This window comes from Ranitomeya variabilis, chromosome 2 (assembly GCF_051348905.1).
Source record: "Ranitomeya variabilis isolate aRanVar5 chromosome 2, aRanVar5.hap1, whole genome shotgun sequence".
Classification (NCBI taxonomy): domain Eukaryota; kingdom Metazoa; phylum Chordata; class Amphibia; order Anura; family Dendrobatidae; genus Ranitomeya; species Ranitomeya variabilis.
Genome location: NC_135233.1, coordinates 640436852 through 640462380, shown reverse-complemented (window position 1 = coordinate 640462380; position 25529 = coordinate 640436852).

Sequence of the window (25529 nt, the reverse complement as noted above, 5' to 3'; positions counted from 1 at the left end):
TGGTAAATAGATGTGTTTTATATGTTCTTGAACTAATAAATTCTAAAATTATTATGTTTTCAACATGTTCAAATTTTGTAAACGATAATTTTAGCAACATTCTGAAGATACCATAGAATGTAATAAATATAAAAAAAATGTCACAAGTGTACATGCTGTGGTATACTAATGAATCTAAAGTCAATGTTAATATAAATTTAAGAAACTAATTTTTGTAAATTAATTTTTAGAAATTAAATTCTTGACCATGCAGTCTAGAAACAGTTAAAGATATAAAAAATCTAGTTAATATGATACATATGAACAGATGTACAGATTTATTATTATTATTATACTTTTTGAAACTGGCAGGTTTCTGGTCCTCTAATTGGCTTCATAGCTTTACAGAGTAATTACAGCTTCAAGCAAACTTTGTCATCTGTGGCTCAGAATGGTGTAAAGAAAACAGAACATTCTGAAATGCAGTATGTAGTTTGGTATTTGCAAAGGGGTTGATTGATTGCTAGCAATGGCAATGGTTATAAATATGAAAAAAAATACATCATTATATAGACATATATTTCATGCACTGTCCTGAATGTGAAATATAATATTAGTGCACTCTTTTTTATTTGAATGGTAGGCTAATTAATTTTTATATAAATTGAAGTTTATTTCAATTGTGAAAAGAGCTTCCTGTATATTCTGTAATAAGATTCTTGCATTTTAAGACATTAATTTAACCCCTTCTGAACATACACCTCCAGCTCAAAAATATCTCCAGAATCCGTCCTTTCCTCAACCCTCAATCTACTAAAATGCTTGTGCATGCCCTCATCACCTATTTTTTTGTGGCCTGCCTGCTAACACCCTTGCACCTCTCCAGTCCATCCTTAACTCTGCTGCCCGACTAATTCATCTCTCTCCTCGCTACTCCTCTGCTTCCCCCCTCTGCAAATCTCTTCACTGGCTCCCATTGCCTCAGCGTATCCAGTTCAAATTACTAATACTGACCTACAAAGCGATCAATAACCTGTCTCTTCCATATATCTTTGAACTAATCTCCCAATATCTTCCCTCACCTAATCTCCGGTCCTCCCAAGGCCTCCTTCTCTCCTCCACATTTATTCACTTCTCACCCAACCGCCTTCAAGGCTTCTCCAGAATATCCCCCATCCTCTGGAATTCTTTGCCCTAACATGTCTGACTATCAACCACATTCGGATCCTTCAGACGGAACCTGAAAACCCACCTCTTCAGGAAAGCTTACAGCCTACACTGACCCCCCTGCCTCCTTACCACTACCGGAGCTCAAGCCTCACCAACACCGGAGCTGCTGCAACCCTCAACCTATTGTCTCCTTGACATGCAGCCAATCAGCATTAGTTTTCTTTGTGTGACCTCACAGCACAGCTTAGACAATGAGCTGTGCTGTGATTGGTCAGCTGTCCTGCCCAAGTAGCACAGTAGAATCACATAGAGGAGCTGAGGGACATTTATTACTGCAGCCATTAATGTGAGTGTATGTAAAATATATGATACCTGCTGGCAGCCTGCAGCATGACTATTACTCCAGCGACTGAGGCGATAGGGGAGGGAGGACCCCCATGCAATCTAAAGGTGACACAGGGTGGGGGTCCCCCACAGGAAATTTCTACTTTCCTGTGGGCCCCCTCCCCCACTGTCTCCTAATTTCCTGTGGGCCCCCTCCCCCACTGGTTAACCTAATGTCCTGTTGGCCGCCTCCCCTCTTGTGTCACCTATTTTCCTGTGGACTCCTTCCCCACTGTGTCACCTAATTTCCTGTGCGCCCCACTGCTTCACTTTTAATTTCCTGTGGACCCCCTCTCTTATCGTGGAAGGGGTCCCTCAGGAAATAATGTGACATAGTGGGGAAGGGGGCCCACAGAAAATTGAGTGACACAGTGGAGAAGGGGGCCCTTAGGAAATTAGATGACTCAGTGGGAAAGGGGGCCCACAGGAAATTAGGCGACACAGTGGGGAAGAAGGCCCACAGGAAATTGGGTGACACAGTTGTGAAGGGGGCCCTCAGGTATTGGACCCCTACACGACATCTGCCTTACATGTATGGCGCATGTTAAATGCCACTGTCAATCTCTGACAGTGACATTTAACATGCGGCTCTGACGTGTGCACATCATTCTTTTGCGCAACAGTATGTGATCATAGGTCACAGATGGATTGCCATAACAGCAATGGGTCAGCTGATGACCCGTGTACCTGTAATTACAGAGCTCCTTTTAAACCCCACAGGAGACTGTGATTTCTGCAATATACAGCGATGCTTTGGCATCACTGTATATAGCACGGGTGATCAGACAATCACATCTTTAAGTCCCCTAAGAGCAATAACAATGACAGTGAAAAGTTAAAAAAAATTATTTGAAAAAATACCTTATCCCCTTAGTGACGGAGCCAATTTGCAGCTTAATGACCAGGACAATTTTTACAATTCTGACCACTGTCTCTTTATGAGGTTATAACTCTGGAACGCTTTAACGGATCCCACTAATTCTGAGATTGTTTTTTCGAGACATATTGTACTTCATGTTGCTGGTAACATTTCTTCTATATTACTTGCGTTTATTTATGAAAAGAATAGAAATATGGTGAAAATGAGATATGTCACACAAAATAGTTAATAAATAACATTTCCCACATGTCTACTTTACATCAGCACAATTTTGCAAACACATTTTTTTTTTTGTTAGGAAGTTATAAGAGTTAAAAGTTGACCAGAGATTTCTCATTTTTATAACAAAATTTACAAAACCATTTTTTTAGGGACCATCTCACATTTAAAGTCACATTGAGGGGTGTACAAGACAGAAAATACCCAAAAGTGACTAATTCTAAAAACTAAACCCCTCAAGGTGCTCAAAACCACATTCAAGAAGTTTATTATCCCTGTCATGATCTCTGCAAGCAGAGATCATAGCAAGCCTATAGAGGGACAAGCTCTCGGAAGATGGAGCTATACTGACCATGAACTAAGCCTGCCGCGCAACTAGAAATAGCCAGGTAGCATTTCCTATTTATTGCTAGATGCCCAGCTCTGGCCTAAGACCTAAATAGCTAGCAGAGGGAAATATAAGACCTGGCTCACCTCTAGAGAAATATTCCAAAGAAGACAGTAGCCCCCCACATATAATGACGGTGAGTTCAGATGAAACAACAAACGCAGCAGGAAAATAGTCTTAGCAAATTTGAGGTCCGCTTACTAGATAGCAGAAGACAGATAGTATACTTTCATGGTCAGCAGAAAAACACTAACAAAACACCATCCAGAGATTACCTTAAACTCTGGCATTAACTCATAACACCAGAGTAGCAATCCCTGATCAACGAGAGCTTTCCAGACACAGTAACAAAACTTCAGCTGTGAACTGGAACAAATAGGCAAACGAAACATGGACAAAAGTCCAACTTATCTAGTAGTTGTCAGAAGCAGGAACAAGCACTGAGAGGCATCAGATAACATTGTTGACCGGCAAGAAACCACCAGAGAAATGAGCTTAAATAGCGACACCCACTACTGATGGAACCAGGTGAAACAGGAAAGAGGATGACAAGTCCAATTCCACAAGCGGCCACCGGGGGAGCCCAGAATCCAAATTCACAACAGTACCCCCCCCTCAAGGAGGGGGCACCGAACCCTCACCAGATCCACCAGGGCGACCAGGATGAGCCCTATGGAAGGCACGAACAAGATCAGAAGCATGAACATCAGATGCATTGACCCAAGAATTATCCTCCTGGCCGTAACCCTTCCAGTTGACCAGATACTGGAGTCTCCGTCTGGAAACACGAGAGTCCAAAATTTTCTCCACAACGTACTCCAACTCACCCTCAACCAACACCGGAGCAGGAGGCTCAACTGAAGGTACAACAGGCACCTCATACCTGCGCAATAACGACCGATGAAAAACGTTATGAATGGAAAAGGACGCAGGGAGGTCCAAACGGAAAGAAACAGGATTAAGAATCTCCAATATTCTATAAGGGCCGATGAACCGAGGTTTAAACTTAGGAGAAGAGACCCTCATAGGGACAAAACGAGAAGACAACCAGACCAAATCTCCAACACAAAGCCGAGAACCAACACGACGATGACGGTTGGCAAAACGCTGAGTCTTCTCCTGGGACAACTTCAAATTGTCCATAACCTGCCCCCAGATGTGATGCAATCTCTCCACCACCGCATCCACTCCAGGACAATCCGAGGATTCCACCTGACCGGAGGAAAATCGAGGGTGAAACCCCGAATTACAGAAAAACGGGGACACCAAGGTGGAAGAGCTGGCCCGATTATTGAGGGCGAACTCTGCCAATGGCAAAAAAGCAACCCAATCATCCTGGTCAGCAGAGACAAAACACCTCAGATATGTCTCCAGGGTCTGATTAGTCCGCTCGGTCTGGCCATTAGTCTGAGGGTGAAAAGCAGATGAAAAAGACAAATCTATGCCCATCCTAGCACAGAATGCCCGCCAAAATCTAGACACAAATTGGGTACCTCTGTCAGAAACAATATTCTCAGGAATACCGTGCAATCGGACAACATTCTGAAAAAACAGAGGAACCAACTCAGAAGAAGAAGGCAACTTGGGCAGAGGAACCAAATGGACCATTTTAGAGAAACGGTCACAGACCACCCAGATGACAGACATCTTCTGGGAAACAGGCAGATCTGAAATAAAATCCATCGAGATGTGTGTCCAAGGCCTCTTAGGAATAGGCAAGGGCAACAGCAGTCCGCTAGCCCGAGAACTACAAGACTTGGCCCGAGCACAAATATCACATGACTGCACAAAGACTCGCACATCTCGTGACAGGGAAGGCCACCAGAAGGATCTTGCCACCAAATCCCTGGTACCAAAAATTCCGGGATGACCTGCCAATGCAGAAGAATGTACCTCAGAGATGACTCTACTGGTCCAATCATCCAGAACAAACAGTCTATCAGGCGGACAACGATCCGGTCTATCCGCCTGAAACTCTTGCAAGGACCGCCGCAGATCAGGAGAAACGGCCGACAAAATTACTCCCTCCCTAAGGATACCTGTGGGTTCAGTATTACCAGGAGAGTCCGGGTCAAAACTCCTAGAAAGGGCATCTGCCTTAACATTCTTAGAACCCGGTAGGTATGACACCACAAAATTAAAGCGAGAAAAAAATAAAGACCAGCGCGCCTGTCTAGGATTCAGGCGCCTGGCAGTCTCAAGATAAATCAAATTTTTGTGGTCAGTCAATACCACCACCTGATGCCTAGCCCCCTCTAGCCAATGGCGCCACTCCTCAAACGCCCACTTCATGGCCAAAAGCTCCCTATTCCCAACATCATAATTCCGCTCTGCGGGCGAAAATTTGCGAGAAAAGAAGGCACAAGGCCTAATGACGGAGCAGTCGGAACCTTTCTGCGACAACACTGCCCCAGCTCCGATCTCCGAAGCGTCAACCTCAACCTGAAAAGGCAGATTCACATCAGGCTGACGTAACACAGGGGCAGAGGCAAAACGGTGCTTAAGCTCCTGAAAGGCCTCTACAGCATGAGGGGACCAATTAGCAACATCAGCGCCATGTCTGGTCAAATCAGTCAGTGGTTTAACGACATCCGAAAAACCAGCAATAAATCGGCGGTAAAAGTTGGCAAAGCCCAAAAATCTCTGAAGACCCTTAAGAGAGGAGGGCTGAGTCCAGTCACAAATAGCTTGCACCTTGACGGGATCCATCTCAATGGAAGAGGGAGAAAAAATATACCCCAAAAAGGAAATTTTCTGGACCCCAAAAACGCACTTAGACCCCTTCACACATAAAGAATTAGACCGCAGAACCTGAAAAACTCTCCTGACCTGCTGGACATGAGAGTCCCAGTCATCAGAAAAAATCAGAATATCATCCAGATATATTATCATAAATTTATCCAGAAAATCGCGGAAAATATCATGCATAAAAGACTGGAAAACTGAAGGGGCATTAGAAAGACCAAAAGGCATGACCAAATACTCAAAGTGGCCCTCGGGCGTATTAAATGCGGTCTTCCACTCATCCCCCTGCCTGATCCGCACCAAATTATACGCCCCACGAAGATCAATTTTAGAGAACCACTTAGCACCCTCTATACGAGCAAACAAATCAGTAAGCAATGGCAATGGGTATTGGTACTTAACAGTGATCTTATTCAGAAGCCGATAATCAATACATGGTCTCAAAGAGCCGTCCTTTTTTGAGACAAAGAAAAACCCAGCTCCCAAGGGAGAAGAAGATGGACGAATATGTCCCTTTTCCAAAGACTCCTTTATATATTCCCGCATAGCAGCATGTTCCGGCACGGACAGATTAAACAAACGACCCTTTGGATATTTGCAACCCGGTATCAAATCTATGGCACAATCGCACTCACGGTGCGGAGGTAACGACCCAAGCTTGGGTTCGTCAAAGACGTCTTGATAATCTGAGAGGAACTCAGGGACTTCAGAGGGAATGGACGACGAAATAGAAACCAAAGATAAGTCCCCATGAATACCCTTACATCCCCAGCTCAACACAGACATTGCTCTCCAGTCCAAGACTGGATTGTGAGACTGCAACCATGGCAATCCCAGTACCAAATCGTCATGTAAATTATACAGCACCAGGAAACGAATAATCTCCTGGTGATCCGGATTGATACGCATGGTTACTTGTGTCCAGTATTGTGGTTTATTATTAGCCAATGGGGTGGAGTCAATCCCCTTCAGAGGAATAAGAGTCTCCAAAGGCTCTAAATCAAAACCACAACGATTGGCAAAGGACCAATCCATAAGACTCAGAGCGGCGCCAGAGTCAACATAGGCGTCCGTGGCAATGGATGACAAAGAGCAAATCAGGGTTACAGACAAAATAAACTTAGACTGAATGGTGCCAATGGAAACAGACTTATCAAGCTTCTTTGTACGCCTAGAGCATGCTGATATAACATGAGTAGAATCCCCACAATAGAAGCACAATCCATTCTTCCGTCTAAAATTCTGTCGCTCGCTCCTGGACAGAATTCTATCACACTGCATACTTTCTGGCGTCTTTTCCATAGACACCGCCAGATGGTGCACCGGTTTGCGCTCCCGCAGACGCCTATCAATCTGAATAGCCATTGTCATGGACTCATTCAGACCTGCAGGCACAGGGAACCCCACCATAACATCCTTAACGGCATCAGAGAGACCTTCTCTGAAAGTTGCCGCCAAGGCGCACTCATTCCACTGAGTAAGCACAGACCATTTACGGAATTTTTGGCAGTAAACCTCAGCTTCGTCTTGCCCCTGAGATAGTGCCATCAAAGTTTTTTCTGCCTGAAGTTCCAAATGAGGTTCCTCATAAAGCAAGCCCAAGGCCAGAAAAAACGCATCCACATCGCGCAACGCAGGATCCCCTGCTGGCAATGAGAAGGCCCAATCTTGAGGGTCACCCCTGAGCAAGGAAATCACAATCCTAACCTGCTGAGCAGGGTCATCAGCTGAACGAGACTTCAGGGACAAATAAAGCTTACAATTATTTCGGAAATTCTGGAAGCTAGCTCTATTCCCTGTGAAGAACTCCGGCAAAGGAATTCTCGGCTCAGATACTGGAGCATGTACCACAAAATCTTGTAAATTTTGTACTTTCGTGATGAGATTATTCAAACCCGCAGTTACACTCTGAAGATCCATTATTGTCAGGTGCACACAGAGCCATACAGAGATTAGGAGGAGAGAGAGAAAAAAGACTGCAGCAAGGCAAACTGGAGGGAAAAAAAAAAAAAAAAAAAAAAAAATTCCAGCAGACTTCTTATAACTCTCTTTTCTCAACCTGGGTCTTTAACACTTTATGGGCCGGTCAAACTGTCATGATCTCTGCAAGCAGAGATCATAGCAAGCCTATAGAGGGACAAGCTCTCGGAAGATGGAGCTATACTGACCATGAACTAAGCCTGCCGCGCAACTAGAAATAGCCAGGTAGCATTTCCTATTTATTGCTAGATGCCCAGCTCTGGCCTAAGACCTAAATAGCTAGCAGAGGGAAATATAAGACCTGGCTCACCTCTAGAGAAATATTCCAAAGAAGACAGTAGCCCCCCACATATAATGACGGTGAGTTCAGATGAAACAACAAACGCAGCAGGAAAATAGTCTTAGCAAATTTGAGGTCCGCTTACTAGATAGCAGAAGACAGATAGTATACTTTCATGGTCAGCAGAAAAACACTAACAAAACACCATCCAGAGATTACCTTAAACTCTGGCATTAACTCATAACACCAGAGTAGCAATCCCTGATCAACGAGAGCTTTCCAGACACAGTAACAAAACTTCAGCTGTGAACTGGAACAAATAGGCAAACGAAACATGGACAAAAGTCCAACTTATCTAGTAGTTGTCAGAAGCAGGAACAAGCACTGAGAGGCATCAGATAACATTGTTGACCGGCAAGAAACCACCAGAGAAATGAGCTTAAATAGCGACACCCACTACTGATGGAACCAGGTGAAACAGGAAAGAGGATGACAAGTCCAATTCCACAAGCGGCCACCGGGGGAGCCCAGAATCCAAATTCACAACATATCCCTTTACGTTTTTTTTTGTTTTTTTACAAGTGTAAAAGAGAAAATGAACCACAAAATTTGTTGTGCAATTTCCCCTGAATACGCCAATACATGGCATACATGTTTGGCCACACGGCAGAGCTTGGAAGAGAAGGAGTGCAGTTTGACTTTTTCAATGCAGAATAGGCTGGAATTGAGATCAGACACCATGTCGCTTTTGGGGAGCCCCTGATGTGCCTAAACTGTGGAAACCCCATACTCACACCATTTTGGAAACTACACCCTTTAAGGAACTTATCTAGATGTGTGGTGAGCACTTTGAAACCTCAAGTGCTTCACAGAAGTTTATAAGGTAGAGCCGTGAAAATAAAAAATCATATTTTTTCCACAAAAATGATCTTTTCGCTCTAAAATTTTTATTTTCACAATGGTAACAGGAGAAATTGGACCACCAAAGATGTGGTGCAATTTTTCCTGAGTACGCTGATACTCCATATGTGGGGGTAAACCACTTCTTGGGTGCACGGCAGAGTTCTGAAGAGAAGGAGCGGCGTTTGACTTTTTCAATGCAGAATTGGCTGGAATTGAGATCGGATGCGATGTCGCTTTTGGAGAGCCCCTGATGTGCCTAAACAGTGGAAGCCCTCCACAAGTGACACCATTTTGGAAACTGGACCCATTAAGGAACTTATCTAGATGTATGGTGAGCACTTTGAACCCCTAAGTGCTTCACAGAAGTTTGTAACGCAGATCCATGAAAATAAATAATCTTTTTATTTTCCTCAAAAATGTTTTTTTAGCCCACAAGGGTAACAGGAGAAATTGGACCCCAAAAGTTGTACTCTAGTTTGTCCTGAGTATGTCGATACCCCATATATGGGGGTGACCACTGTTTGGGCACATGGCAGAGCTCGGAAGGGAAGGAGTGCCGTTTTGGAATGCAGATTTTGATAGAAAGGTCTGCGGGCGTCATGTTGCGTTTTCAGAGCCCCTGATGTCACTAAACAGTAGAAACCCCCCACAGTGACCCCATTTTGGAAACTAGATCCCCCAAGGAACTTATTTAGATGTGTGGTGAGCAATTTGAATGCCCAAGTGTTTCACAGAAGTTTATAATGCAGAGCCGTGAAAATAAAAAATCTTTTTTTCCCACAAAAATGATTTTTTTTGCTCCCAATTTTTTTATTTTCCCAGGGGTAACAGGAGAACTTGGACCCCAAAAGTTGCTGTCCAATTTGTCCTGAGCACGCTGATGCCCCAAATGTGGGAGAAAACTACTGTTTGGCACACATCGGGGCTTTGAAGGGAAGTAGTTGATGTTTTGGAATGAATAACATGCACCAAATATGGACCCAGTCAGTGGAAAGAATAGCAGAGAAATGTTATTGATATATATATATTTTATTCAATGGTAAGAATAGAGGTACAATATAAAAACAGTATAAAAAGTGTGAAAAAATCATATACATATATATGTATACTTTTTTAATTTTTTTAATTTTTTTCTTTTTCACGGGCACATATCAAAAAAGGATGTTGCTTTTATAAATACATATTTTGTGTATAATATAATATATCATTGCTTAAGGGCTGGTTTATAAATATATACTGGATATCCCTATCATAGAAATAAATAGATAAATAGAGTAGGGATCACATGCACCATAAAAAGATATGTAAAAAGTTATAAAAAGTGAGAATATATAAAAAGATAATTTTTAAAAAATATATATATAAGCAACCATGTGCTTGTAGCATATAAGGAAAAAACGGTGCAAAAGTGCAAATAGTGTCGACTAGTGCAATTACAATGTGCAAAGGCAATATATTTCACAGAAAGGGTGCTAAATGAGCATATGATCCAATACTACTTACATATGAAGCTAGGGAATTGTCTCCAGAACCGCCACAAAATTTGATAATGTGCTCCCCGACACGTGTTTCGGACCCAACAAGTTCCTTCGTCAGGGGGTGTGGAAGGGAAGGAGTGCCGTTTTGGAATGCAGATTTTGATAGAAAGGTCTGCGGGCGTCATGTTGCGTTTTCAGAGCCCCTGATGTCACTAAACAGTAGAAACCCCCCACAGTGACCCCATTTTGGAAACTAGATCCCCCAAGGAACTTATTTAGATGTGTGGTGAGCAATTTGAATGCCCAAGTGTTTCACAGAAGTTTATAATGCAGAGCCGTGAAAATAAAAAATCTTTTTTTCCCACAAAAATGATTTTTTTTGCTCCCAATTTTTTTATTTTCCCAGGGGTAACAGGAGAACTTGGACCCCAAAAGTTGCTGTCCAATTTGTCCTGAGCACGCTGATGCCCCAAATGTGGGAGAAAACTACTGTTTGGCACACATCGGGGCTTTGAAGGGAAGTAGTTGATGTTTTGGAATGCATACTTTGATGGAATGGTCTGCTGGTGTCATGTTGCGCTTGCAGAGCCACTGATGTACCTAAACAGTAGAAAGCCACCACAAGTGACCCCATTTTGGAAACTAGACACCCCCAAGGAGCTTATGTAGATGTGTTTTTTTTTCCACAAAGATGATTTTTTAACCCCGAATTTTTTTTATTTTCTCAAGGGTAACAGGAGAAACTGGACCACAAAAGTTGATGCCCCTTATGTGGTGGTAAATGACTGTTTGGACGCACAGCAGAGCTCAGAAGGGAGGGAGCACCATTTGACTTTTTGAAAGCAAAATTGACTGGAATTAGTGGTGGCGCAATGTCGCGTTTGGAGACCCCCTGATGTACCTAAACAGTGGAAACCCCCCAATTCTAACTCCAACCCTAACCCCAACACACTCCTAACCCTAATCCCAACCCTATCCATAATCCTAATCACAACCCTAACCCCAACACACCCCTAACCCTAATCCCAACCCTAACTATAACCCTAATCACAACCCTAACCCCAACACACCCCTAACCTAATCCCAACCCTAACCATTACCCTAATCAAAACCCTAACCCCAACACACCCCTAACCCCAACTCTAACCATAACAATAACCACAAGCCTAACCCTAAACCCAACCCTAATCCCAATACACCCCTAACCCTAATCTCAAACCTAACCCTAATCCCAAACCTAGCCCTAATACCAAACCTCACCCTAATCCCAACCCTAACCCTAATCTCAACCCTAACCCTAATCCAAACCTAACCCTAATCCCAACCCTCACCCTAATCTCAACCCTAACCCTAATCCAAACCCTAATCCCAACCCTAACTCTAATCCCAACTCTAACTCTTACTTTAGCCCCAACTCTAACCCTAACTTAACCCCCAACCCTAACCCTAACTTTAGCCCAACTCACTTTAGCCCAACTCTAACCCTAATTCGAAAATGCAAATAATACCAGAGATTGCAACCCTGAGGTTGGTAAAAAATGACCCGAATCATGTTCTCTGGGGTCTCGGCTACCCCCGGCAGCCAAAACCCCGGAAAAATTCCAACTCTGGGGGTGCTATACATTTTTGCCACAGAGCCGTTAATTAGCGGCGCTGTGGTTTATGTACCCTTAACTACTGCCGTTAAAAGGCATATCGGCAGTCGTTAAGGGGTTACAGTTCAAATAATCCCCCTTGTATCCCATTGAAAACAAAGATGTTTAAAAATTGAAACAAGTCAGCTCTTATCAAAATACAAAAACACTAGATGGTGGCCCGATTCTAACGCATTGGGTATTCTAGAATATGCATGTCCACGTAGTATATTGCCCAGTGACATAGTATATTGCCCAGTGATGTAGTATATTGCCCAGTGACGTAGTATATTGCCCAGTAACATAGTATATTGCCCAGTGACGTAGTATATTGCACAGCCACGTAGTATATTGCCCAGCTACGTAGTATATTGCCCAGTGACGTTGTATATTGCCCAGTTACGTAGTATATTGCCCAGTGACGTAGTATATTGCCCAGTTACGTGGTATACAGCACAGAGCCACATAGTATATTGCCCAGTTACGTAGTATACAGCACAGAGCCACGTAGTATATTGCACAGCGACGTAGTATACAGCCACGTAGTATATTGCCCAGTTACGTAGTATATTGCCCAGTTACGTAGTATATTGCCCAGTGACGTAGTATATTGCCCAGCCACGTAGTATATTGCCCAGTTACACAGTATATTGCCCAGTGACGTAGTATATTGCCCAGTGACGTAGTATACAGCACAGAGCCACGTAGTATATTGCACAGCGACGTAGTATACAGCCACGTAGTATATTGCCCAGTTACGTAGTATATTGCCCAGTTACGTAGTATATTGCCCAGTGACGTAGTATATTGCCCAGCCACGTAGTATATTGCCCAGTTACATAGTATATTGCCCAGTGACGTAGTATATTGCCCAGTTACGTAGTATACAGCACAGAGCCACGTAGTATATTGCACAGCGACGTAGTATACAGCCACGTAGTATATTGCCCAGATACGTAGTATATTGCCCAGTTACGTAGTATATTGCCCAGTGACGTAGTATATTGCCCAGCCACGTAGTATATTGCCCAGTTACATAGTATATTGCCCAGTGACGTAGTATATTGCCCAGTGACGTAGTATACAGCACAGAGCCACGTAGTATATTGCACAGCGACGTAGTATACAGCACGGAGCCACGTAGTATATTGCCCAGTCACATAGTATATTGCCCAGCCACGTATGTCACAGGTTAAAAAATAAAAAATAAACATATACTCACCTTCCGAGGGGCCCCTTGTAGTTCTGTCACCTGTGTTCGGTTCAGGCGGCAGCTTCCGGTCCGAGGGTGTGATGACGTCGCGGTCACATGACCATGACGTCACAGCAGGTCCTTCTCGCGCAGGCACGCAGGGCCTGCGATTACGTCGCGGTCACATGACTGTGACGTCATGGCAGGTCCTTCTCGCGCAGGCACGCAGGGCCTGTGATGACGTCGCGGTCACATGACCGTGACGTCATGGCAGGTCCTTGTCGCACACCAACCTTAGCACCGGAACCTGTCGCTTGCATGGACCGGTCACCGGAGCGTCGGAAAGGTGGCGGAAGGTGAGTATATAATGATTTGTTATTTTTTTAAATTATTTTTAACATTAGATGTTTTTACTATTGAGGCAGCATAGGCAGCCTCAATAGTAAAAACTTGGTCACACAGGGTTAATAGCGGCGGTAACGGAGTGAGTTACCCGCGGCATAACGTGGTCCGTTACCGCTGGCATTAACCCTGTGTGAGCCGTGACTGCGGGGAGTATGGAGCGGGCGCCGGGCAATGACTGCAGGGGAGTAGGGAGGGACTAATCGGACTGTGCCCGTCGCTGATTGGTCGCGGCAGCCATGACAGGCAGCTGGTGAGACCAATCAGCGAATGAATATCCGTGACGGAAGTTGCCGACAGAAAGACGGAAGTACCCCTTAGACAGTTATATATATAGATTTAACTAGATCAGTAAACACCGTAAGGCTATGTTCACACGTTGCGTTTTTACTGCTTTTTTGCAGCATTTTTGTTTGCACTACATATTGCTTTCAATATGTGAAAAAAGCTGCTAAGACGCTGAAAACTGCTGCAAGAAGAGACATGCTACATTTTGCAAAACCTGAGGCTTTGTACAAAATACTCAGGACAAGAAAAACAACCTGTGTGCATCAGATATCTGAAATCTTATAGACTTTGCTGCTACTGTAAAAAGCAGCTGAAAATTTGCATTAAAAAATCTAAGCAAAAACGCAATGTGTGAACGTAGCCTTAACAGAAAAAATTCAAGAATGCCAAGTTTCCTTTTTTCTGGTTGCCACAATTCCACACAAAAAAGTAATAAGCTGTGCAAAAAATAAGCTTATCCACGGCTCCATCGGTTGAAAAATAAAAACATTACTGGTTTCATAAGATAGTGACACAACTTCAAAAACATTTTTTCCCCAAATCTCTATTTTTTCACTACTAAAATAATAATAAACTGTACATGTTTGGTATCGCCGTAATCGTACTGATTAGCAGAATGATATAGCATGGTCATTTTTACCACAAAATGCTCACCGTAAAAACAATTCCAAAAACCAATGTCAGAGCTGGTTTTTTTTCACAATTTCACTGAACTTGGAATATGTTTCCCTTTTTCAAGTACAACATGTTTTACAATCAATGGTGTCATTCAAAAGTACAACTCGCAAAAAGCAAGGCCTCAAATCTCTATATGGACATTAAAATAAAAAATTATGGCTCTTGAAAAAAAGGAAGTACAAAATGAGAGCTCAAGACTGGAAAACTTCCTTATCATGAAAGTGTTAAAGAAGTTGTCCACCACTATAACTTTTTTTTTCATAAATCTTGCTATTATGTGCCAATGAAAACATTTACTGTGTTTATTTTAGCAATATGACCTTTTATCATGCTGTAGCAGCACATCTTTAGTGCTGGATCCAGCTCTCATGGGGTTAATCGACAACTTCCTTTCTCCTGACTTATTGTGCTCTAATACTACAAGTTCCATGATGCATTGCACTCGCCTGTAACTCTTGCACCTGGCACACCCACTCCAAAACATACCCCAACCCCTCCCTCCTCTCCCCCCTCTATCTTCAAAAAGATTTGTGATGTCATTTCTGTCCAACCTCCTCTTTTACATTTGTCCAACCCACACTCCATTACACACAGATAGATGGATAGATGATAGATAGATAGATAGATAGATAGATACAGGGGCATAACTACCGCGGTCGCAGGGGTCGCCAGTGCGACCGGGCCCGGCAGGTCAGGGGCCCGGGCCCGGCAGGTCAGAGGCACCCAACACCATGTTGCAGTGCAGGAGATTCCTCCTGCATGGCAACAGTCCGAGGCGTATCTAGGGGGAGGGGGCAGCCGGGGCACGTGAGAGACAGGAAGCAGCTCCAGTCATCATGGTGAGACTGTCAGCTTCTGCTCTGCAGCCCCGGGACAGAAGGTGAGAGCAGGGGGGAGGTGCGGGACAGAGCCGCAGTCAGGAGAAGCTGCAGCCGATTTACATCAGCCACCCCTGTAACAGAGAGGAGATTGTGAGTTGTGTGTGTCTGTGTGTGTGTGTGTGATATCTGTAGTGTGTGTGATATCTGTAGTGTGTGTGTGATATCTGTAGTGTGTGATATCTGTAGTGTGTGTGTGATACCTGTAGTGTGTGTGTGTGTGTGTGTGATATCTGTAGTGTGTGTGTGATATCTGTAGTGTGTGTGATATCTGTAGTGTGTGTGATATCTGTAGTGTGTGTGTGTGATATCTGTAGTGTGTGTGTGATATCTGTAGTATGTGTGTGTGATATCTGTAGTGTGTGTGTGATATCTTTAGTGTGTGTGTGTGTGATATCTGTAGTGTGTGTGTGTGTGATATCTGTAGTGTGTGTGTGTGATATCTGTAGTGTGTGTGTGTGTGTGATATCTGTAGTGTGTGTGTGTGTGATATCTGTAGTGTGTGTGATATCTGTAGTGTGTGTGTGATATCTGTAGTGTGTGATATCTGTAGTGTGTGTGTGATATCTGTAGTGTGTGTGTGTGTGTGTGTGTGATATCTGTAGTGTGTGTGTGATATCTGTAGTGTGTGTGATATCTGGAGTGTGTGTGATATCTGTAGTGTGTGATATCTGTAGTGTGTGTGTGTGTGATATCTGTAGTGTGTGTGTGTGATATCTGTAGTGTGTGTGTGATATCTGTAGTGTGTGTGTGTGTTATCTGTAGTGTGTGTGATATCTGTAGTGTGTGTGTGATATCTGTAGTGTGTGTGTGTGTGTGTGGGATATCTGTAGTGTGTGTGTGATATCTGTAGTGTGTGTGTGTGTGATATCTGTAGTGTGTGTGTGTGATATCTGTAGTGTGTGTGTGTGTGTGATATCTGTAGTGTGTGTGTGTGTGATATCTGTAGTGTGTGTGTGATATCTGTAGTGTGTGTGTGTGTGATATCTGTAGTGTGTGTGTGTGATATCTGTAGTGTGTGTGTGTGTGTGATATCTGTAGTGTGTGTGTTATCTGTAGTGTGTGTGTGATATCTGTAGTGTGTGTGTGATATTTGTAGTGTGTGTGATATGTTTAGTGTGTGTGTGTGATATCTGTAGTGTGTGTGTGTGTGTGAGGCATGGGCATAATTACCACAGTCGCAGCGGTCGCCGCTGCAAGCGGCTCTGGCAGGTCAGGGGCCCGTGTGTCCCCTTGAGCCTGTCTCCCTTGTCCCCTCATGCTTGTGTCCCTTGTCCCCGTGTGCCAGTCTCCCTTGCCCATTAGTCCCTGTGTGTCCCCATGTGCCTGTCTCCTTTGTCCCCTTGTGCTTGTGTCAGTCTCCCTTGCCCACTAGTCCCTGTGTGTCAGTCTCCCTTTCCCACTTGTCCGTGTCCCCTTGTGCTTGTATGCCTTGTCCACTAGTTCCCGTGTGCCCCTTGTGTCAGTCTCCCTTGCCCACGTGTCCCCGTGTGCCCCTTGTGTCAGGCTCCCTTGCCCACTAGTCCCCTTGTGTCAGTCTCCGTTGTCCCCTTGTGTCAGTCTCCCTTGCCCACTAGTCCCCTTGTAACCTTCTCCCCTGCCTCCTAGCCCCCATGTGTCCCCTTGTGCCTGTCTTCCTTGCTCCCTAGCCCCCTTATGTTACCCTTGTGCCTGTCTCCCCTAGCCCCCTTGTGCCCTCTCCCCTGCCCCTTCGTCACCATTTGCTCGTGTCTTTCTCACTGCCCCTGTATGGAGGGGCTACATTATACTATGAGGGGGGCTGCGTTGTATTCTATGGGGGTTACATTGAGTTGTATGGCAGGGCTGCAGGGGGGGGCCCATTTGCAAGTTCTCACCGGGGCCCATAACTTTGTAGTTACGCCACTGGATAGATAGATTATTATTATTATTATTATTATTATTATTATTTATTGTTATAGCGCCATTTATTCCATGGCGCTTTACAAGTGAGGAGGGGAATACATAATAAAAACAAGTACAATAATCTTGAACAATACAAGTCATAACTGGTACAGTAGGAGAGAGGACCCTGCCCGCGAAGGCTCACAATCTACAAGGGATGGGTGAGGATACAGTAGGTGAGGGTAGAGCTGGTCATGCAGCGGTTTGGTCGATCGGTGGTTACTGCAGGTTGTAGGCTTGTCGGAAGAGGTGGGTCTTCAGATTCTTTTTGAAGGTTTCGATGGTGGGCGAGAGTCTGATGTGTTGTGGTAGAGGGTTCCAGAGTAGGGGTGATACGCGAGAGAAATCTTGTATACGATTGTGGGAAGAGGAGATAAGAGGGGAGTAGAGAAGGAGATCTTGTGAGGATCGGAGGTTGCGTGTAGGAAAGTACCGGGAGATGAGGTCACAGATGTAAGGAGGAGACAGGTTGTGGATGGCTTTGTACGTCATGGTTAGGGTTTTGTACTGGAGTCTCTGGGCAATGGGGAGCCAGTGAAGGGATTGACAGAGGGGAGAGGCCGGAGAATAGCGGGGGGACAGGTGGATTAGTCGGGCAGCAGAGTTTAGAATAGATTGGAGGGGTGCGAGAGTGTTTGAGGGGAGGCCACAGAGCAGGAGGTTGCAGTAGTCAAGGCGAGAGATGATGAGGGCATGGACTAGGGTTTTTGCAGATTCTTGGTTGAGGAATGAACGCATTCGTGCAATATTTTTGAGTTGAAGTCGGCAGGAAGTGGAAAGGGCTTGGATATGTGGTTTGAAGGAGAGATCAGCGTCAAGGATAATCCCGAGGCAGCGAGCTTGTGGGACTGAGGAGAGTTGGCAGCCATTTACTGTAATGGATAGGTTCGTTGGGGGGGTCACGTGAGATGGGGGAAAGATGATGAATTCTGTTTTATCCATGTTAAGTTTCAGAAATCTAGCGGAGAAGAAGGATGAAATAGTGGACAGACATTGAGGGATTCTGGTTAGTAGGGAGGTGATATCTGGTCCAGAGATGTAGATCTGTGTGTCATCAGCATAGAGGTGATACTGAAAGCCATGAGATTCTATGAGCTGTCCCAGGCCAAAGGTGTAAATGGAGAAGAGCAGGGGCCCAAGGACTGAACCTTGTGGGACTCCGACAGAGAGGGGGCGAGGTGAGGAGGTGGTGTGTGAGTGGGAGACGCTGAATGTCCGGTCTGTTAGGTATGATGAGATCCAGGATAGGGCCAAGTCTGTGATGCCAAGGGATGAGAGGGTCTGTAATAATAGGGAATGGTCCACTGTGTCAAAGGCAGCCGACAGGTCGAGGAGGAGGAGAACAGAGTAGTGTCGCTTGCTCTTGGCGGTTAAGAGGTCATTGGTGACCTTAGTTAGCGCAGTTTCAGTGGAATGGTGTGACCGGAAGCCAGATTGTAAGCGGTCAAAGAGGGAGCAAGAAGAGAGATGGGAGGACAGTTCAAGGTAGACGTGTTGTTCCAGTAGTTTTGAGGCATAGGGGAGAAGTGATATAGGGCGATAGCTAGATACAGAGGATGGGTCAAGAGAGGGCTTTTTGAGGATAGGTGTGATGGAGGCATGTTTAAAGCTTGAGGGGAAAACACCAGTTGTTAGTGATAGGTTGAAGAGATGGGTTAGGGTTGGGATGAAGATTGTGGTGAGGTTTGGGATGAGGTGGGATGGGAGCGGGTCAAGTGCACAGGTGGTGAGATGCGATCTTGAGAGTAGAGTGGCGAGTTGATCTTCTGTAATGGTGGAGTAGTTGGTTTTGGAGGTGGAGGGTAGGGAAGTTGGGAGGAAGGGCTCTGGGGCTTGTTGACCAAAACTGTCTCTGATGTTATCAATCTTCTGCTTGAAGAATGAGGCAAAGTCTTCAGCAGAGATAAGTGAGGAGGGAGGAGGTGCTGGGGGACGGAGGAGAGAATTGAAGGTGTTGAATAACTGTTTAGGGTTGTGAGACAGGGAGGATATGAGAGATGAGAAGTAGGTTTGTTTAGCTGTGGCGAGTGCAGTCTTGAAAGTAGTGAGGGACTGTTTGAATGCGATTAAGTGGTCGTTGGAGTGGGATCTTTTTCATCTGCGCTCAGCAGCCCTGGAAGCTCGCCTCAGTTCTTTGGTCAGGCTGGTGTGCCAGGGCTGTCTGTTGATATTGCAAGCTTTGGTATGTGTAAGTGGGGCAGCAGATTCCAAAGCTACAGCTATTGTGGTGTTATACAGAGCGGCAGCGTCATCCGCATTGTGTATGGAACTTATGTCTGTGAGAGGGAGGAGGGATTCAGAGAATGAATGTAGGTCAAGATGTTTAAGATTTCTGCGAGGGTGTGAAAGTTTGTGGGGTGGGGACTCTAGACATGGAGTGGAGAGAGATGAGAATGTGAGAAGGTTGTGGTCAGAGAGAGGAAGAGGTGAGTTAGAGAGGTTAGATAGGGAGCAGAGGCGGGTGAAGATGAGGTCCAGTGTGTGACCATCTTTGTGAGTGGCTGCAGAAGACCATTGAGTGAGGCCGAAGGAGGAAGAGAGAGATAGAAGTTTAGTGGCAGCTGAGAGGGAAGTGTCAATGGGGATGTTGAAATCGCCCATGATGATAGTGGGGATGTCTGCAGAAAGGAAATGAAGTAGCCAGGTGGTGAAGTGGTCAAAGAAGATGGTGGCTGGCCCTGGGGGGCGGTAAATGACAGCCAGTTGGAGGTTGGAGGGGGAGTAGATGCGCACAGAGTGCACCTCAAAGGAAGGGAGGGTAACAGTGGGTGGCAGTGGGATTGGGGTGAAGGAGCAGTTATCTGACAGGAGAAAACCAACTCCTCCACCATGCTTGCTGCTGGGGCGGGGTGTGTGAGAAAGGTGGAAGCCACCGTAAGAGAGTGCAGCAGGAGAGGCTGTGTCAGAAGGGGTGAGCCAGGTTTCGGTGAAGGCGAGGAAGGAAAGTTTGGTAGTAACAAAAAGATCATGGATGTAGGAAAGCTTGTTACAGACAGAGCGAGCGTTCCATAGAGCTCCTGTTAGTGGGACTGGGGAAGCGGGGGCTGGGCGAATGGGTATAAGGTTAGAGAGGTTACGGAAGTTTGTGATGGAGCGTGGATGGGAGGTAGAAATGACTGTGGGAATGTGGTGAGGAGGACCAGGATTTGGAGAGATATCACCAGCAGTGAGAAGGAGCAGAGATAGTGTTAGCAGGTGGGAGCAGGAGAGGGCATGAGGGGGCTGCCTGTGCTTTGAGACAGAGGATTGTATGTTAAGGAACAGTTCTGAGGAGGAGGTGAGATGGATGGGGAGGAGTGAAGAGGAGATGAACAGTTCTTTACTTGGTGTGGGGATTGGGGGAGGTAGCAGAAAGTGAAAGATTATAGGGGTAAAAGTGACAACAAACAGAAACATTGTTTGCAGTGACAGGCCAGTTACCTTCAGTTCCCTTCAGGTTCAATTCAGGTTTTAATTCTAATGTAATCCACACTTTTAGAACACACTTCTAGAAATCACACTGCAGACTGAAGTCTAGCAGACTTGTGCTATGCAATATATGGAAAACTAAGTGCGTTCAGGTGTGGAGCAGAGAGGAGTGGTCTCTGCTCATCTTGGTCAGAGAATTAAGGGTGGACCAGATGCATACAATCAAGTCTAAGTAAACAATGTCATAAATAACACAGGGCAAGCTGGGGTTAGCTGAAAGGCATACCATATGAAAGCAAAGAGCAGGGAAGTCTATGTGCAAAGCTGGGTGATGTATTATGTGCACTTCATAGGAGAGCTGGATGAACATACCATATGAAAGCAAAGAGCAGGGAAGATAGATAGATAGATAACAAATAGATAGATAGATGAATACATACAGATATATCTATATATCTTAATAATAAATATATATACACACACAAGGTGTGTATGGGTATGCGCTGGTATGAATAACGAAAATACTGATAAAACCTGAAATAATAATACAGAAAACAGAACGTTTAAAACACCTTAAAATAGCACAGATCCCAGAAGAAAGGTCTGACGCCAAAATAGATATTAGTGAAAGCCTGGTGTATTCAATTAGGTCTGTAGATAGAGCACTAAATGCTTTCTAATATAGTTTCTTCCTACCTCCGTTGCAGGCTGGCAGTCTTTAGAACTTGATTCCGTTTCCAAAGGAGTTTTCAATGCACAAAGATGTTGGTTATAGGTGGGTGGCTGCCCCGGCCGGCGGCAGACCACCATCAAAGATCTTCCAGGTGGGAACGGGATCCTGCAGAGCCGCCGCTGTGTGCCGTCGCGGCGGTGAGTTCGAGCGGTGCGCAGGACCTGAGTGACGCGATCGTCACGTGACCGTGCCCCCCGGAGTGATGAGTACGGAGTGCAGCTAGGACCAAACAACCGACGCGTTTCGGAGACGTCTGTCTCCTTCCTCAGGGAACCCTGAGGAAGGAGACAGACGTCTCCGAAACGCGTCGGTTGTTTGGTCCTAGCTGCACTCCGTACTCATCACTCCGGGGGGCACGGTCACGTGACGATCGCGTCACTCAGGTCCTGCGCACCGCTCGAACTCACCGCCGCGACGGCACACAGCGGCGGCTCTGCAGGATCCCGTTCCCACCTGGAAGATCTTTGATGGTGGTCTGCCGCCGGCCGGGGCAGCCACCCACCTATAACCAACATCTTTGTGCATTGAAAACTCCTTTGGAAACGGAATCAAGTTCTAAAGACTGCCAGCCTGCAACGGAGGTAGGAAGAAACTATATTAGAAAGCATTTAGTGCTCTATCTACAGACCTAATTGAATACACCAGGCTTTCACTAATATCTATTTTGGCGTCAGACCTTTCTTCTGGGATCTGTGCTATTTTAAGGTGTTTTAAACGTTCTGTTTTCTGTATTATTATTTCAGGTTTTATCAGTATTTTCGTTATTCATACCAGCGCATACCCATACACACCTTGTGTGTGTATATATATTTATTGTTTGTTTTTACAAACCGAGGTGGAGGGTTGTTGGTATTGCAGCAGGTATTGACAATAACGTTGACAATTTGCGCCACCAACTTTTAAATCTTGATATCTATATATCTGTTGATATAGAAGGGTTAATAGTTTGCCTTTAACTGCCTTGCCTTTCAGTGCCTTTTGCCTTTAAGTGTTAGAATTACTAGAATCTGCTGACTCAGTAGTCTGACAATCTCCTTTTCAAGGAGACTGTACTTCTTATCATGTATGTTCTCAATAGTCAGTACAACATATTCTGGGTTATGGTAAATAAAGTATGACCCTGGGTGATGGTGGGGGCTACATGAGTTACATTGAAATGCATTATGTGTAAATGGTATAAAACATTGCTTTGACTTTTTATATATCAGATAAAAGTGACTTGCTCACAGGATACGTGTGAGGTGTCTTTTGTCTCCAAGCGCTTGTCAACTAAGGGCGTAAATCCACAATTAGGCCTCACTGGTGATCTGTCAGCTGACAATGGGTCAGAACAAAAACAGCTACGACAGTTTTGGCGCCCAACGTGCGGCCGTGGCAACCAGCCTTATTCGGAATCCGTATGTGGGAGCTTCCTGAGAGATAGATTGGACATGCAAACGACAGCTGTAGCAAGGTGAGAAATGTTATTCTTACAATCTGTTTTGTCATGGTTCCCAATGGCAAGGGAACGTAAGAAACATATAAATAACGAACGAGCTCTCGGGTGATGGAAACTCAAGTTGACCGTGAGCTAAATCTACCACACAACTAATAGTGGCCAGGGAGCATACCTACGACTTCCTAGATGCCACGCGCCAGCCGGAGGACTAACTACACCTGGTAGAGGAAGAAACAGACCTGGCTTACCTCTAGGGAAATACCCCAAAAGATGATAGCAGCCCCCCACATGTAATAACGGTGAATTAAGAGGAAAAAACATACACAGTATGAAAGTAGATTTAGCAAAGAGAGGTCCACTTACTAGATAGCAGAAGGATACAAAAGAGGACTTCACGGTCAACTGAAAACCCTTTCAAAAACCATCCTGAAATTACTTTAAGACTCCTGTGTCAACTCATGACACAGGAGTGGCACTTTCAGCCCGCAAGAGCTTCCAGCTACAGAGAATTACAAAAACTGCAAACTGGACAAAAGATACAAAACAAAAGGACAAAGTCCACTTAGCTGATCAGCAGACTAGTAGCAGGAACATGCAACCGAAGGCTCTGGTTACAATGTTGACCGGCAAGGAAATGACTGGAGAGCAAGGCTAAATAGGAAACTCCCAAACACTGATGGAAGCAGGTGAACAGAAGCAGCAAAGGCAAACAAGTCACCAGTACCACCAGCAACCACCAGGGGAGCCCAAAAAGCGGATACACAACAGTACCCTCCCCTTAAGGAGGGGGCACCGAACCCTCACAAGAACCGCCAGGGCGATCTGGATGAGCCCTATGAAAGGCACAAACCAAATCCGAGGCATGAACATCAGAGGCAGTTACCCAAGAATTATCTTCCTGACCATAGCCTTTCCATTTAACCAGATATTGAAGTCTCCGTCTGGAAATACGGGAGTCCAAGATCTTCTCTACGATGTACTCTAATTCACCCTCCACCAGCACAGGAGCAGGAGGTTCAGCAGAAGGAACCACCGGTACCTCATATCTCCGCAACAACGACCGATGGAAAACATTATGGATAGTGAAAGATGCCGGGAGGTCCAAACGAAAGGAAACAGGGTTAAGAATCTCCAAAATCCTATAAGGACCGATGAACCGAGGCTTAAATTTGGGAGAAGAAACCCTCATAGGGACAAAACGGGAAGACAACCACACCAAGTCCCCAACGCGAAGGTATGGACCAACACGACGACGACGGTTAGCAAACTGCTGTCCTCTCCTGGGACAATTCCAAATTATCCACCACTTGTCCCCAAATCCGATGCAACCGATCCACCACCGCATCCACTCCAGGACAATCCAAAGATTCAACCTGACCAGATGAAAACCGCGGATGAAACCCTGAATTGCAAAAGAAAGGAGAAACCAAAGTGGCAGAACTAGCCCGATTATTAAGAGCAAACTCCGCCAACGGCAGAAAGGCAACCCAATCATCCTGATCCGCAGACACAAAACACCTCAAATAAGTCTCCAAAGTTTGATTAGTTCGCTCCGTCTGGCCATTGGTCTGAGGATGGAATGCAGACGAAAAGGACAAATCAATGCCCAACCTGGCACAGACTGCCCGCCAAAATCTAGACACGAACTGGGTACCCCTGTCAGAAACGATGTTTTCCGGAATACCATGCAAGCGAACCACATTTTGAAAAAACAGAGGGACCAACTCAGATGAGGAAGGCAACTTAGGCAATGGCACCAAATGAACCATTTTAGAAAAACGGTCACACACCACCCAGATGACAGACATCTTCTGAGAAACAGGGAGATCCGAGATAAAGTCCATAGAGATGTGCGTCCAAGGCCTCTTAGGAATAGGCAAGGGCAACAACAACCCACTAGCCCTAGAACAACAAGGCTTGGCCCGAGCACACACATCGCAAGACTGCACAAAAACACGCACATCTCGAGACAGGGAAGGCCACCAGAAGGATCTAGCCACCAAATCTCTGGTGCCAAAAATTCCCGGATGACCTGCCAGAGTAGAAGAATGAACTTCCGAGATGACTCTAGTGGTCCAATCGTCAGGAACAAACAGTCTACCAGACGGACAACGATCCGGTCTATCCGCCTGAAATTCTTGCAAAGCACGTCGCAAATCTGGAGAGACAGCAGACAAAACCACCCCATCCTTAAGGACACCAGCAGGTTCAGAATTCCCAGGAGAGTCAGGTTCAAAACTCCTAGAAAGAGCATCTGCCTTCACATTCCTAGAACCCGGTAAGTACGAGACCACAAAATTAAACCGGGAAAAGAACAACGACCAACGTGCCTGTCTAGGATTCAGGCGCCTGGCAGACTCCAAATAAATTAAATTCTTGTGATCAGTCAAAACTACCACCTGATGTCTGGCACCCTCAAGCCAATGACGCCACTCCTCAAATGCCCACTTCATGGCCAAAAGCTCCCGATTACCAACATCATAGTTTTGCTCGGCGGCCGAAAATTTTCGCGAAAAGAACGCACAAGGTCTCATCACTGAGCAGTCGGA